Source organism: Amphiura filiformis, chromosome 13 (assembly GCF_039555335.1).
Source record: "Amphiura filiformis chromosome 13, Afil_fr2py, whole genome shotgun sequence".
Taxonomy (NCBI): Eukaryota; Metazoa; Echinodermata; class Ophiuroidea; order Amphilepidida; family Amphiuridae; genus Amphiura; species Amphiura filiformis.
In genome coordinates, this window is record NC_092640.1 from 47,968,080 (window position 1) to 47,984,237 (window position 16,158).

At 35.0% G+C, this 16,158-nt stretch overlaps 1 protein-coding gene across 1 annotated transcript in view; it reads right to left on the reverse strand.

The window, feature by feature from the left end:
• Positions 1 to 16,158, reverse strand: part of LOC140168458 (uncharacterized) — a 70,528-nt gene that overhangs the window by 17,357 nt on the left and 37,013 nt on the right. The window lies entirely within an intron of this gene.

Consider the following 16,158-nt stretch of genomic DNA (forward strand, 5'->3'; position numbering starts at 1 on the left):
TTTAATTGATGTCCGTCTTACAAAACGGAATAAACCAAAATATGACAGAAATTCAGTGTATTCCGTTCATAAAATTCGAAACTTTTGATTAGTACAAAGCTTGATACTATCCAAAATCAGAAATAGTAACAATCTTTAATTAATGCCCGTCTTACAAAACGGAATAAACCAAAATATAACAAAATATTGCTAATCTATTTTAAGTTTAAAAGTAAATATAATCCACCAAAAAAACGTTGCAGCAAGTTTAAAAAGCCCCCACCTCGGCTCACTTTTTGAAACTTGGTCCCATTTGTAAAAGATACTGATTTAATTTTTGTCATAATTATCAACTTAAATTATTTCCAGAAGTGTTATGTATCTTTAATGTGCCGATGCGATATTAAGTTGTTAGCATAATTCTGGAACGATCAGAAAGGTTATTATGTTGTTCTTGCCAATATCCTATATATGTTTTGTTTTATAATAATTATTAAGTTCATGACCAATGATTGAATTAAACGAATAACAAGTAGGCATGTTAATGGCAATGATGCTATTGTTTAAACGTTAAAACCACCGATTTGCTGTTGATATTCAACAAAGTGAGCCGAGGTGGGGGCTTTTTAAACTTGCTGCTTTCTTTACGTTATCAACGTTTTTTTGGTGGATTTTCTTTCTTTTTATGAATGTAGCCAAGCAGCTCTAAGCTTGGAAAGTCATCGGGTTACGAAGTACTCCATAAAACGAATAAAACGAAAAATAGATGTTTGAAATTATGTTATCCTTGATTTATGACAGTAAATAATTTAATAAAACTTTATCAGCCGTTTATTTTTAAAACTTGCTGGTCACAGCTACCGCGTGACTGTAATGTGAATAGGATACATATACATTTTAATATACTTTAATTATTCAAGGCAACTAAGAAATGTAAATATGAACAACACACACCCAATGTTGACGATGCCAGCGAGACACAGAGTCAGTCCGATTTACTTCAAATTGAAACTATGTAGCACTGTGTACTACGGAAGTGCCACGACTTAGCAAGATAATTATGTTTTAATGATTGTGGTTTTTGTAACCCCGGGGCAATCTAGTTGGATATCCAAATTTCGCGGTTTATAGTTCTTTGTAGCCCTGCGGGGCAATCTAGTTGGATTTCCCTATTAAGCGGCGGTTGTTGGCTGACTTTCGCGGTTTGTAGTTTTAACTTCCCTCATTCTTCATGCCCTACCCTCTATCGGGGGTTAATTTATAGTTTAAGCTCGTTGGAAAACTATACTTCGCGGTGTGTGGTTCTTTGTTGCCTTGCGGGGCAATCTAGTTGGATATCCAAATTTCGCGGTTGATAGTTCTTTGTAGCCCTATTTGGATTTCCCTATTAAGCGGCGGTTGTTGGGGGGTCTTTCGCGGTTTTTAGTTTTAATTTCCCTCATTCTTCGTGCCCTACCCTCTATCGGGGGTTAATTTATAGTTTAAGCTTGTTGGATAACTATACTTCGCGGTGTGTGGTTCTTTGTATTCTAGTTGGATATCCAAATTTCGCGGTTGATAGTTATTTAGATTTATAGATCTAGTTGGATTTCCCTATTAAGCGGCGGTTGTTGGCGGTCTTTCGCGGTTTGTGGTTTTGATTTCCCTCATTCTTTATGCCCTACCATCTATCGTTGTTAATTTATAGTTTAAGCTTGTTGGATAACTATACTTCGCGGTATGTGGTTTTTGAAGCCCTGCGGGGCAATCTAGCTGGATGTCTCTATTGAGCGGCGGTTGTTGGTTGTCTTTCCCAGTTTGTGGTTTTAATTTGTATGATATCCAAATTGCGCGGTTTGTGGTTCTTTGTAGCCCTGCGGGCCAATATAGTTGGATATCCCTAGTGAGCGGTGGTTTTAGCGTTCTTTCGCGGTTTGTGGTTTTAATTTTTCTACTTGTTCAGGCCCTGGCCTCTAACGGTGGCTAATTTGTCTTTTAAACTGGTTGGATATCCATATTTCGCGGTTTGTGGTTCTTTGTTGCCCTACGGGGCAATCTAGTTTGACATCCCTATTGAGCGGCGGTTGTTGGCGGTCTTTCGCGATTTGTGGTTTTTAATTTCCCTCATTCTTCAAGCCATGCAGTCTCTAGGGGGGGTAATTTTAATAAACAATTTCCCTGAGAATAAAACATCTTGCTTTGATAAAAAAAAAATAATATCACAATAGCACCATGTTAAAATTATGTTATCCTTGATGAACGAAAATTAATTGTTTAATAACAGATTGTAAAAAAAAAGAAGTTGGTCATCGGATTTCGAACTCCAGTCCCCGGAATAGGAGTCCAAGTCATTTACCATTAGACCACGGGACTCGGCTGTGAAATAGCGTGTCGATGTACAATATTTATTATATGAATTGATGTGTCGTCCGAAAAGAACAAAAGAATTGTGAAAAACTTGATTTTTTGGCGAATGGGGTTCGGAATTTGTATGTACGGTATTTCAGAAATTGCTAGGGTATAATTGGAAGTGAATCTGAAAAAGTAGTGTGAAGGTGATAACCAGTTAGACCTGTAGCAGTGTCTAAAAATTCTGGATCAGTATGATTTACCACTAATTTTCGCTATGAAATACCGTGTAAAATGGAAGCAAAAATATTTGTTTATTACGAACAATGATTGACTGTATGATTGGTGGCCCTTTCTGAATTAATGAGTTGTCAAGATATTACACCTGGGACTGTAAATAACATTTAGTATGGTTTTAGCCACATTTTGTACCCAGCGAAAATAACATCGAACAATAGAAGTCAAGTGTTTTAATGTTAGCTGTAAATATAGTCTCGCGGGAGCATCTGTTATTAGTCTTCTTTATCATTTTTTTTTTAAAAACTTGCTGGTCACGGCTACCGCGTGACTCTAATACACAATGTTTTCAGTTTATTCCGTTCATAAAATTCGAAACTTTTTATTAGTATAAAGCTTGATACAATCCAAAATCAGAAATAGTAACAATCTTTAATTGATGTCCGTCTTACAAAACGGAATAAAACCAAAATATGACAAAATATTGCTGATCATTTTTAAGTTTAAAAGTAAACAGAATATAATGTTTTCAGTTTATTCCGTTCATAAAATTCGAAACTTTTGATTAGTATAAAGCTTGATACAATCCAAAATCAGAAATAGTAACAATCTTTAATTGATGTCCGTCTTACAAAACGGAATAAAACCAAAATATGACAAAATATTGCTGATCATTTTTAAGTTTAAAAGTAAATTGAATATAATGTTTTCAGTTTATTCCGTTCATAAAATTCGAAACTTTTGATTAGTAAAAAGCTTGATACAATCCAAAATCAGAAATAGTAACAATCTTTAATTGATGTCCGTCTTACAAAACGGAATAAACCAAAATATGACAGAAATTCAGTTTATTCCGTTCATAAAATTCGAAACTTTTGATTAGTACAAAGCTTGATACTATCCAAAATCAGAAATAGTAACAATCTTTAATTAATGTCCGTCTTACAAAACGGAATAAACCAAAATATGACAGAAATTCAGTTTATTCCGTTCATAAAATTCCAAACTTTTGATTAGTATAAAGCTTGATACTATCCAAAATCAGAAATAGTAACAATCTCAAATTGATGCCCGTCTTACAAAACGGAATAAACCAAAATATGACAGAAATTCAGTTTATTCCGTTCATAAAATTCCAAACTTTTGATTAGTATAAAGCTTGATACTATCCAAAATCAGAAATAGTAACAATCTCAAATTGATGTCCGTCTTAAAAACGGAATAAAACCAAAATATGACAAAATATTGCTGATCTATTTTAAGTTTATAAGTAAATACTATAGAATACAATGTTTTCAGTTTATTCCGTTCATAAAATTCGAAACTTTTGATTAGTATAAAGCTTGATACTATCCAAAATCAGAAATAGTAACAATCTAAAATTGATGCCCGTCTTACAAAACGGAATAAACCAAAATATGACAAAATATTGCTGATCTATTTTAAGTTTCAAAGTAAATAGAATACACAATGTTTTCAGTTTATTCCGTTCATAAAATTCGAAACTTTTGATTAGTATAAAGCTTGATACAATCCAAAATCAGAAATAGTAACAATCTTTAATTGATGTCCGTCTTACAAAACGGAATAAAACCAAAATATGACAAAATATTGCTGATCATTTTTAAGTTTAAAAGTAAATAGAATATAATGTTTTCAGTTTATTCCGTTCATAAAATTCGAAACTTTTGATTAGTATAAAGCTTGATACAATCCAAAATCAGAAATAGTAACAATCTTTAATTGATGTCCGCCTTACAAAACGGAATAAACCAAAATATGACAGAAATTCAGTTTATTCCGTTCATAAAATTCGAAACTTTTGATTAGTGCAAAGCTTGATACTATCCAAAATCAGAAATAGTAACAATCTTTAATTAATGTCCGTCTTACAAAACAGAATAAACCAAAATATGACAGAAATTCAGTTTATTCCGTTCATAAAATTCCAAACTTTTGATTAGTATAAAGCTTGATACTATCCAAAATCAGAAATAGTAACAATCTCAAATTGATGTCCGTCTTAAAAACGGAATAAAACCAAAATATGACAAAATATTGCTGATCTATTTTAAGTTTAAAAGTAAATAGAATACAATATTTTCAGTTTATTCCGTTCATAAAATTCGAATCTTTTGATTAGTATAAAGCTTGATACAATCCAAAATCAGAAATAGTAACAATCTTTAATTGATGTCCGTCTTACAAAATATGACAAAAATTCAGTTTATTCCGTTCATAAAATTCGAAACTTTTGATTAGTATCAAGCTTGATACTATACAAAATCAGAAATAGTAACAAACTTTAATTGATGTCTGTCTTAAATACGGAATAAACCAAAATATTATAGAAAGTTCATCATTTATTTTAAGGATTCCCAACAATATAACAATGATTAGTTTAAAATCGAAATACTAATAATATCTATATAATTGATTCAATGTATTTTCAGAATACAAAATAAACCAAAATACGAGAGAATGTCTTACCTATTTTGTCAGTTTGAAAATATATTAAATGTAGTTATCCACAGTACTTTATAGTCCAAACAAGATTCTATTTGTTTTGAAACTTAAAAACATTTTAGCAACACGGTTTCGTTTATTTCGTTTTCATCACACCATACTAATAGTGTTTCACCACCCGTCCCTATACTTTTGTACACACCTTTACTGCAGATAGTTTAGGGAACAGGTGGTGAAACACGATTAGTATAGTATCCTCAAAATGGAATAAACCAAAATATGACGATATTGCTCTAAATGTTTTTAAGTTTCAACATAAAATTAAAAATAAAATCTTGTTTTGACTTTAAATCCATTTAACAATAGTTATTATGAAACACGACAAGTATCAAGCTTGGTACTATCCCAGACACTATAATATTAATCGTGTTTTTAAAAAGAGGGAATCGGAATTATAGGAAATAGGGGTAAAAGTCGGTAGTATACTATACTACCACTTTTTACCCCTGTTCCCTATAGCAAACAGGGCTAAAAAGTGGTAGTATATAGAGGTCCGAAATCAAGTAAACCCTATAATATCGTACATTCTAAATTATTTTCACCCGACTGAGGGGAGAATCCCTCCGTTTGAAAAGGGGTATAGTGATTTAGGGGTTAATAAATATTGGCGGTGTAGTTATAAAGAAGGGGTATTTTAAAAGAGGGAAGCGGATTTTGCTTTTGACTAGGGGTAAAAGTCGGTAGTATACTATACTAACACTTTTTACCCCTGTTGTCAATAGCAAACAGGGGTAAAAAGTGGTAGTATATAATAGCGTGGTTTTGATCCTGGTCCCTATGAATTTTGTGTACACAGTATTGATAGGAAACAGGGGTAAAAGTGGTAGTATACAGCCTGTCTCAAAAAAAATTGTGCGAGTGAAAAGCGCCCTCTGTGGCAATTAGAAAATACCGTTGTGACATAATGCTTACATCATCGTCAAGGGCATAGTCTTAGCTCTCAAATGCCGTTTAGTCTGTTCAATTTGCTTGTTTTAATCTCGAGATATGCTTACTTAACAACGAAAGGGTAAAATCACAATTGTGCCACTTTTACTAGGGAAGAGGGCTGTACATGATATGTAAATCAATGATAGCATCCAGTTTATCAAGAGTTCCTTCGTGAAATCAAAAGAATGCATCAATTACACAACAATACAAAATTGTTTTTAGTGTTTTACCATGATAAAGGTATAATGATTCTCTTTTTCCACTTACGACAAATTAAACGATAAATAAATATTTCACATTCTGCTGTAAAATTAAATACATGTGCATGTCAATGATTTTACCATGGTAAATACTGTTCTCTTTGTCATTCAAGACATGTTAAAAGACAAACAAATATTGCACACTTATAGGTTCATGAACTTTGACAAGTTCGTGAAATTTGACAAATTAATGAAATTAGACAAAATAATGCACGCACGCTGGTGCTGATGCGTCTAATGCACGAGCCCCGAAGGCAGGAGTGCATTAGACGCATCAACATCAGCTATCATTGATTTACATGTACAGACCTATTCCCTAGTAAAAGTGGCACAATTGTGATTTTACCCTTTCGTTGTTAACTAAACATATCTCGAGATTAAAAAGAGCAAATTGAACAGAACAAACAATATTTGAGAGCTAAGACTGTGCCCTTGACGTTGATGTAAGCATCATGTCACAACGGTATTTTCTAATTGCCAAAGAGAGCGCTTTTGACTTGCACAATTTTTTTTGAGACAGGCTGTAGTATTGCTGCTTTGGCTGTTTGCTATATACTACCACTTTTTACCCTGTATCAATATTGTGTACACAGTATAACTATTGACAGGGGTAAAAAGTGGTAGTATATAGAGTTCGGATCTCTATTGATGGCATCAGATGAAATTGGGTAGTAAACAACTTGAAAACGTTCATAGTATTGGGCGGATTTGGGCGGATTTCATCAAGCGATGGCAACATGCTTACCCCTCAGGGGTAAAAAGTGGTAGATTGCCGATAGTTCATGATATGCTGGTTATTTGTTTTATGTGTAAATTAATTTCCGGATGGGACATACATGTATGGGTATTTATTGGTAAATACCACCAAGGATATAGGAAATACATATTTACTCTTAAAATGTGTGCTAAGTATATCTAATTCAGAATTGTATAACAAAAATCTCCATGCATATCAATCCAAGCAAGTTTCCTGACAATCCGACAATCAATATTCAGTTGACCTAAGATAAAAGTATCATTTGGTTCAAATACAGTTTGAGGCTACTTTTAACCAGCCGAATCACATGAATGTTCTATTATAAGATGTTTTGCTTAAATCTTGTTGGACCAAGGCCATTTATAATTAATTAATAAATAAATAATTAAATTACTAAAATAATACAATAATTTATTTATTTGCCTTCCTATCTATAAGAACAAGTCAATTGGGGTGCATTTGTTCAATATTAGGCCTATAGCCTACGTGTACATTGTGTATAAATTATGCCCATGTCATAACTATGCCCTAAAAACTTTATTTTGCATGGGATTTTTCCTGTTGGAAAGACAAAACTGATGTTTAAGATATCAATTATTTTATCAATAACATTTTGAGTCCCTTTTTATCCATAAAACGATAAAGGATAGGAGATTTACTGACTCCCACATGGTCCATACTAAGATTTTAATTCTGTATACAATATTAGATCTGTTTATCAACATGATCACAACCAAACATATCACGCTATGCACAGCGGTCTTGCAGGTCTGCAAGGATACTACGATCTGTGATACTACTGACAACTAAAGTATTGTTGATAGGAGGAAAAGATGCCAAACATTACTTCAGAAAATATCATATTTTCATCAAAATGTTAACAATTTGAACATGTTTGGAGTCAATATGAACTGAAATTGAGTCATGCACCTGATTTTGTTGATTATAGCCAAATTTATCCACAAACAAAACACATATCCAGCACATTTAATAACTGCCTAGATTATTCTAGTTAAACAAAGTTATCGCTACTACTCCTAATCTTCTATAGGCCTATATGTATACAAAACTGCTAGCGAAAATTGTTTATCTGGATCTCATGGATTGTCAAGGTTATCATGCATTAGATAACATTTAACCCAAGAATCCCATAGTGCATGCATGTGGCTGAATAGAACTCAGGACGAAGCATATAGGTACAAACATAGGAGCCAATCTTTGTCAACTAACATGAATTCAATTTCATGCATAAGCAAATTAAGGAAATTCCCATACTAATTTGGCAACAATAGCAGTATGAGGGAGTATGAGCCCAAATTAATGACATGAATTCCACCAACATTGGGTGTAATAAATAATGTAATTAAAAGATAAGAGACCCACATAGCACCCAATTGGGAATTCCGTATTATAGCCACTGCCGTGGCAAAAACTTTGATTACATTTTCATTATATTGTTATGAACACGGCCGAGTGACGAATACTCTAAATTGTTGTTTTGAATTAATGACGTTTGGAAACGTTGGTACCATTCTGATAGTAAAATAATAAATAAATTTTGGATTTATATTTCGCCTTTTCCGATCTTAGAGGATCCAAAGCGCTGTAATTTCGCTGACACGGCGAATCATCACAATCATATCGGATCAACTAGGCCAGTTGCAGCCGAACCTGGCGCAGACCTATCCGCACTGGGTGAAGGAAGTTTTTGATAACCAAACAACCAATCACCGATTTTTTGAAAGCAGGAGGAAACCGGAGATCCCGGAGAAAATCTGCAAGAGCGAGCATGGAATCGGGATAAACCAAGTGCACATACAGTCCTTGGGCACGGCCGGGGCTTGAACCCGGGACATCAGTGGTGCAAGGCGAAGATACTACCACTGCGCCAACTCGCTTTCTTCTAAAATTTCGGTCCTTCTAAAAATAAAGTTATTCATGAGAACTCGTTTGCATAAAAAAGTATAGTAAATAAAGAAATTTACACTTCATGTATAATTTTCTGAGATTTCACAATAAGACCACTTGGCATGTGACGTCATTGCCCGGCAGTATGCGGGCGAATTATGGCAATTTCCATTGTTCTTTGCCCTGCAGTGTGCGTACGCATCGCAGTTTGCTAAGGGCACGTGCATTTTGAATCACATTTCATGTAGTACAAGAAAGCCATTGAACAGTGTAGCGACTCGTTCAAGTATATCGATGGACGAGTCCCTCGCCTTTGTTGATAAATAGTGATGTCAAGTGGTCAATATTTCACTTATTTTGGCTGTACCATATGATAAATCTACGTTCGGTGTACAGCTTAGTATATGATTATTCTGTTTAAGGAGGCTGTGTACTGTCAGACATGCATGTAGTAAAAGTGCCATAACTTTGTAATTATTCACGCAAGACATATAAAAGTATACATTTTATAAAGGCAATCCATCAATGAATCTCAATATAAATAAAGATTTGGTGTAAAAACAACAAATTTGAAGAAAATCACAAAAAAAGTGAATTTTTGGCAATTTTTGTTCGGTAAATCATAACAAAAAACACTCCTTCCAAAAAGTTTTTTTTTTTTTTTCTTAATCTTGAGGAACCATTCTAAAAACAGGTTTTTTTTTAGTTTTTTGATATTGGCCTTATGTTTCGAGATATTGACCATATAAGGCATCTTATGAACTTTTTAAAATTCACAAACGCCAATTTGCACAAAATGATGCCTAAAATCGGAAATAGACTAAAATATAAAAAAAATGAGAAAACCGTTTCATAAGTCGATCATGCTTTTTATGATGAGCATAATTGCTTACCTATAGATGTATAGGTATTGACTGTATTTATTGAGTTATCGTGTACCTAAATCGTCATTTTACGTTACCGAGAAAATTAACATTGAAATAAAGGCCGTTGACGTTTAAAGTGGTCACAATTTGCACTTTGATCAGTGGACTTCGTGTATATATATAAATGCGCATTTATAAATGCGCACGTGACAGCTACAAGTCGCCATACCGTGTTCAACGATGTAAGGTACCCGGATGTGCACAAATTCCACACGCAAAAGTATAGGCGAAAATGACAGGTTACAAGGAAAATTGGTTTTGCAAAATAGTGGCATTGATTGCAAAGGGCAAAATAATTTGACCCGAAACATAAACTCTTTATTTGGATTTTCCATTATAGTGAAGCGGATATGTGACATAGATTGGGTGAGATGTTCACTTCTGGCAGAAATCATGAAAATGGGTATATAGGGGGTTGAAGGTGTGCTGATTTCAAAAAGCTACGGATACAAATAATCTGAGCAGCCGTTTAGCGGCCATCTTGGAATTCAAAATGGCCGCCATTTGAATATATAGAATGTTAAATTTCTCCGCTTGTGAAGGTCACAGGTTGCTAAAATCAGTGGCAATACCCATATTTGTATTGCCAAGGGACCCATGAAAAGTACTTTTAAACATGGGAACTGTTATCTTAAGGGACCAGATTGAATTTCAAAATGGCCGCCATTAAAACTAGTATGTTACATATCTTGGCATGTGAAGATCACAGGAGGCTAAAAATTGTGGCAATACCCATATTTGTAATGCCAAGGGTACCATAAAAAGCATTTTTAAACATGAGAACTGTTACCTTAAGCGAAAAGCTTGGATTTCAAAATGGCCGCCATTTAAACATAGTATGTTGAATATCTTGGCATGTAAAGGTCACAAAATGCTAAAATTGGTGGCAATACCCATATATGTAATGCTAAGGGTCCCATGATTTTACATTATTATAAACATGAAAAATCTTAAGCAGACATATTTGATTTCAAAATGGCCGCCATTTGAGTTCAATAGTATCCTTCGTTATTTGTGAGGTAAGCAAGATAAATAAAACGGTACTAATTAATGGTAGTCCTATAAAAGGTCCTAAATACTACTATTAAAAAGTAGAACTATTTCAGTGGACCTGTCATCTTGAATTTCAAAATGGTTGCCTTAATTTCCAAACTAGTTTAGTATGTGTTTGAAATTGGTAGTACATAATCATCAATAACTGTATATTGAATTAGGGATTCAATCATGTTTCACCGTTGTTCATCACCGTTTAACAACGATGCGGCCGTGTCGTCTGCGTGGTTTACTTCGCGAGGGCAGCTTTACCACGCAGACGCGCCGGACGAGAGTTATTAAACGGTGATGAACAACGGTGAAACATGATTGAAACCCTTTCAACAACGAAAAGAAGCTAAAGATCGTATAGTAATACGCTAGAGTAAAAGTGTGGATTCATCACGGATTATTAACAACGGTTGGTTCCTGTACAAAGGTATAGGAGGAGTTGTTGAATACATGATGAAAGGATTATATAATAATTATGTACATTTCCTTTTCATTACAACCTTACTAATGTTTTATGTTATAAGACGGCTGGAATTAGCTGGTATTGGATATTACAGTTACAATGCCATTATTATCAGTACTGTGTACATTTCAGATTTGCATTACAGCATTTGCACCTTCTATGACAGTTCCTCTTGCAGTCACATTTGGCCATTACCCTACATGGTTTGGATGCTTCTAGAAGTGTTGTCTAAACAAGAGCCCAGTGTGCTGTGTCGTCTTCTTTTACCCAATCCCAGTTTGAAGGAGAGGGAATTATTGGATTAGAAGTGATTATCCCCTAATGAAACCTGCCTGGATTACAGCTCACTTGACAAGCTGGAGGAGTGCAAGAGGAACGTTCTCAAGATGACGGCTCCCATAAACAAATATAATTATAGGTGTTTCCTTGCTTCGTTCACTTTAGCTGGAGAGGATGTCCTGTTAAATCGGAGAACAACATAACTCTCTAGCTCATCCATGTCATCATCTGTGATTGTTTGTGGAGTTTGAGTTTGAGGCAAAGCAATTGTGAGAAGCTTGGCTGTGATAAAGGATAAGGGATACATATACAAACCTGACAGGCCTCAAGTCATAATGCAATATCGTAGTAAAAGCCAAGCACTTCTGTGGATTCAAATAAAGCACGACTTTTCTAGTTTCTCGCTTCTGCTATAGCACAGTCTCGGTACCAGAAGGTAAATTGCTCCTGACAACATTGAAGAACGTGTTCTTTCAAGCCCAACATCAGAAGTATCTGAACTTGAACCTTGTAATCATGAAAAGGCCGAGTACTGTATGGATGTTGCTGCATGCTATGCATATCCTTCATGGTGACTACGAGGAAGCTGTACTTGTCATGTCATAGCAACAGCAAGTGTTTGCCTAGGTGTTAACTATGGCTGGCATTTGAACATGGATCCAACTTTAGGTACATCGGCACACGGTATTGCCAATCAGCTACGCACAGATTGCTCATGGGGCCTTCTATTCATGTGTGCTGTTTCTGGATGTGATACCATATCATCGTTTAGTGGGATTGGTAGGAAGTCTGCCTGGAAAGTATGGAGATCATTGCCATACCTAAAATCAGTCTTCAAACACCTGTCTCAAACTCCACAGACAAAACAGATGTTGATATGGATGAGCTAGCGAGTTATGTTGTTCTCATATATAACATAATACCCTCTCTGGCTAAAGTGAACGAAGCAAGGAAACACATTATACTGTTTCTGGATGTGATACCATATCATCGTTTAGTGGAATTGGTAGGAAGACTGCCTGGAAAGTATGGAGATCGTTGCCATAACTAAAATCAGTCCTTCAAACGCTTATCTCAAACTCCACAAACAATAACAGATGAGCTAGAGAGTTATGTTGTTCTCATATATAACAGTAGTGGGATTGGTAGGAAGACTGCCTGGAAGGATATGGATGAGCTAGAGAGTTATGTTGTTCTCCTATATAACAGAACATACTCTCTGGCTAGAGGGATCGAAGCAAGGAAACCCCTATACATTTGCTTATGGGAACTATCATCTTGAGAACATTCCTCCAACTAGGTGTGCCCTTTTCCAGCTTGTCAAGCGAGCTGTAATCCAGGCAGGTTTCATTTGGGGATAATCACTTACTTCCAATCCAATAATTCCTTCTCCTTCAAACTGGGGCTGGGTAAAAGGAGACACTACATCACACTGGGCTGTTGTTTGGACAACACTTCTAGAAGCATCCAAACTATGTAGGAAAATGGTCAAATGTGACTGCAAGAGGAACTGTCATGGAAGGTGTAAATACTATAATGGCGGGGCAAATCTGAAATGTACACAGTTATGTTTCTGCGTGGGTCAGTGTGAACAATAACGACATTATAACTGTAATAACCAATACCAGCTAATTCCATCCATTTTACAACAGAAAAAATTAGTAAGGTTGTAATGAAAAGGAAATGTACATAACTATTATGTAATCCTTTCATCATGTATTCAATATACAGATATTGATGATATGTACTACCAATTTCAAACACATACTAAACTAGTTTGGAAAGGCAACCATTTTGAAATTCAAGATGACAAGTCCACTGAAAGTTTTACTGTTTAATAGTAGTATTTAGGACCCTTTATAGGACTACCATTACCTAGTACCGTTTTATTTATCTTGCTTACGTCACAAATAACAAAGGATACTATTGAACTCAAATGGCGGCCATTTTGAAATGAAATATGTCTGCTTAATATAAAATGTTTCATGTTTATAATAATGTATATGGGACCCTTGGCATTACATATATGGGTATTGTCACCAATTTTAGCATCCTGTGACCTTCACAGGCAAACATATTCAACATACTATGTTTAAATGGCGGCCATGTTGAAATCCAAGCTGGTCGCTTGAGGTAACAGTTCTCATGTTTAAAAATACTTTTTACGGGACCCTTGTTATTACAAATATGGGTATTGCCACCATTTTTAGCATCCTGTGATCTTCACAGGCCAATATATTCACCATACTATGTTTAAATGGCGGCCATTTTGAAATCCAAGCTGGTCCCTTACAGTAACAGTTCTCAAAAAATACTTTTTATGAGTCCCTGGGCAATATAAATATATATTTATTGCCACCAATTTTAGCATCATGTGACCTTCGCAGGCTGAGATATTGAATATTCTATATATTTCAAGGGCGGCCATTTTGAAATCCAAGATGGCCGCCAATTTTTTTTGAAAATCAGCATACTTCAGAACCCCCAACTACCAATTTCTATGATTTCTGCCAGAAGTGAACATCTATTTCACATATCCGCCTCACTATTACGGAAAAAAAATTATGACGGAAAAGCTAGATATAGCTGATTTAAAAAGTTATATTTCATTATTTCCGTGCTACATGGGCGTGGCAATTGGCCATATTGATGACGAAATGTTATTCTTACTGGCATTAAGGTCAGAACTAGGTAGCTGCCGATGATGTTATTTGATAATGTTTGCACGTAGGGAACTTAGGGGGCTGTCATTTTCTTCGGAAGGAAGGGGTCATGGATTTATTTATTTGTTTATCAAGATAAGTACCCCACCCCCCCCCGTAGCGCCGCCAATAAACATAACTCTGACCCTAATTTTAACTCTAATTATAACGTAAATTGAGGAAACTATAACTTTAGCCCTTTTCGGTATAATGACCCTCTCAAACTAATAGGCTAGATGTCCCCGCCCGACCATTCGCTCGCAAATGGACAAAAAACAAATTCAAAATGTGTTTTTAAGCACCTTTTTGTGTCCCCCATGCTAAATCGGTAATCTGTACACCCTTTGTCACCCTTTGACGTACAATTTAGAGTATAAACACGTAGATGACTGTACATGATCTAATCATCCCGACTGGAAGATGTTGAGGAAGACTCGTAATACTATACATCACGCTCATACGTTATATGACAATATGACGTACAATCACGTATGTGATGCATGGTTTGAGGTTTATTCAGCTAGTAAGTTAGATCTCGTCATACACATTATTGTCATGGTATATTGTAATTGTATACGTCAATTTTGTTCAGTTTGATTCAACCGGCTTATAAAGTTTTACTTTACACGGAAGGGGAAGTTAGCAAAAAAACAATTAATTTATGAGTGTAAAAGGGGGAGGGGTGGTTTTGTGGGAAGGGGGGGTGGCAAATAATATTTATAAAATTATAAGTAAGGCGAGAAAGAGAGAAACCCTGTTCTACGGGCGAACGGACCTTTCAAGTAGGGTCGGTCGGTCTGTTGGTATTTTTTTTAAATGTTTAAATAACCCAAAAAATCACAAAAATTTGTAAATAAATTTCAATTTGAGAAAATACAAAAAAAAATTGTCCTGAAATGTCCGAAATTTGGGGTCGGCATTCATTTGTACAGGAAAAATTTGTTTCCCAATTTGTTCAAAATAGAACAGGGTTTTTGTTTTTCGTCGCATAAATAAATAAATAAATAAATAAATAAATAAATAAATAAATAAATAAATAAATAAATAAATAAATAAATAAATAAATAAATAAAAAATATATAAATTGTAGCCACTCCTTCAATGGTCGCAATTTCAGTGATTGACAGTGATGTAATGCAAATATGGCGCTGGCCATCTGGTCACGTGCGCATTTATAAAAGCGCATTTATATATACAACCGAAGTCTACTGTACACATTATGGTTTTGGAACATTTCCAAGAAATTAAAGTGATATCAAAGGGTATCAAAAATGACATCTAAACTCAAAACTGTAAGCACTTGATTGGTGGTTGGTTGATGAATTATTGTCTGGGTTGAATGGGAATCTACAAAGTCAGAGAGAAAAACAAATGAATATAAATCCATTTAGTGCTTCACGAATGTAGGGTATATCCCTAGTGTAAGACGATTAAAATAAATCAAAAAATATTTTGCGCGCGAATTTCAAGGGGACGCATGAAGTTTATTTTTCTAATATAACACACCTCAACCAACGTTAAGCAATCTTAAACACGCGTTGGTGATATCTGCTCCCCTAAACTGTTGGTTACTTGAAAAAACAACAAAAAAACAACAACACCGCAATCATGTAACGTCTACGTCTACGTCTACTTTGATACTTGGCAGGATCCATTTGGACGTGCGGCCAAGGAATTGTGACTTATGCTCAGGTGCGGTGCAAAGTCCATTGTGCAGCGGTGCATATATACATGGTGATGACAAAAAATAAAATAAATGTAGACATTTATATAGCGCTTTATGCCGTAAACAGCCTCAAAGCGCTTTACATTTATTCCG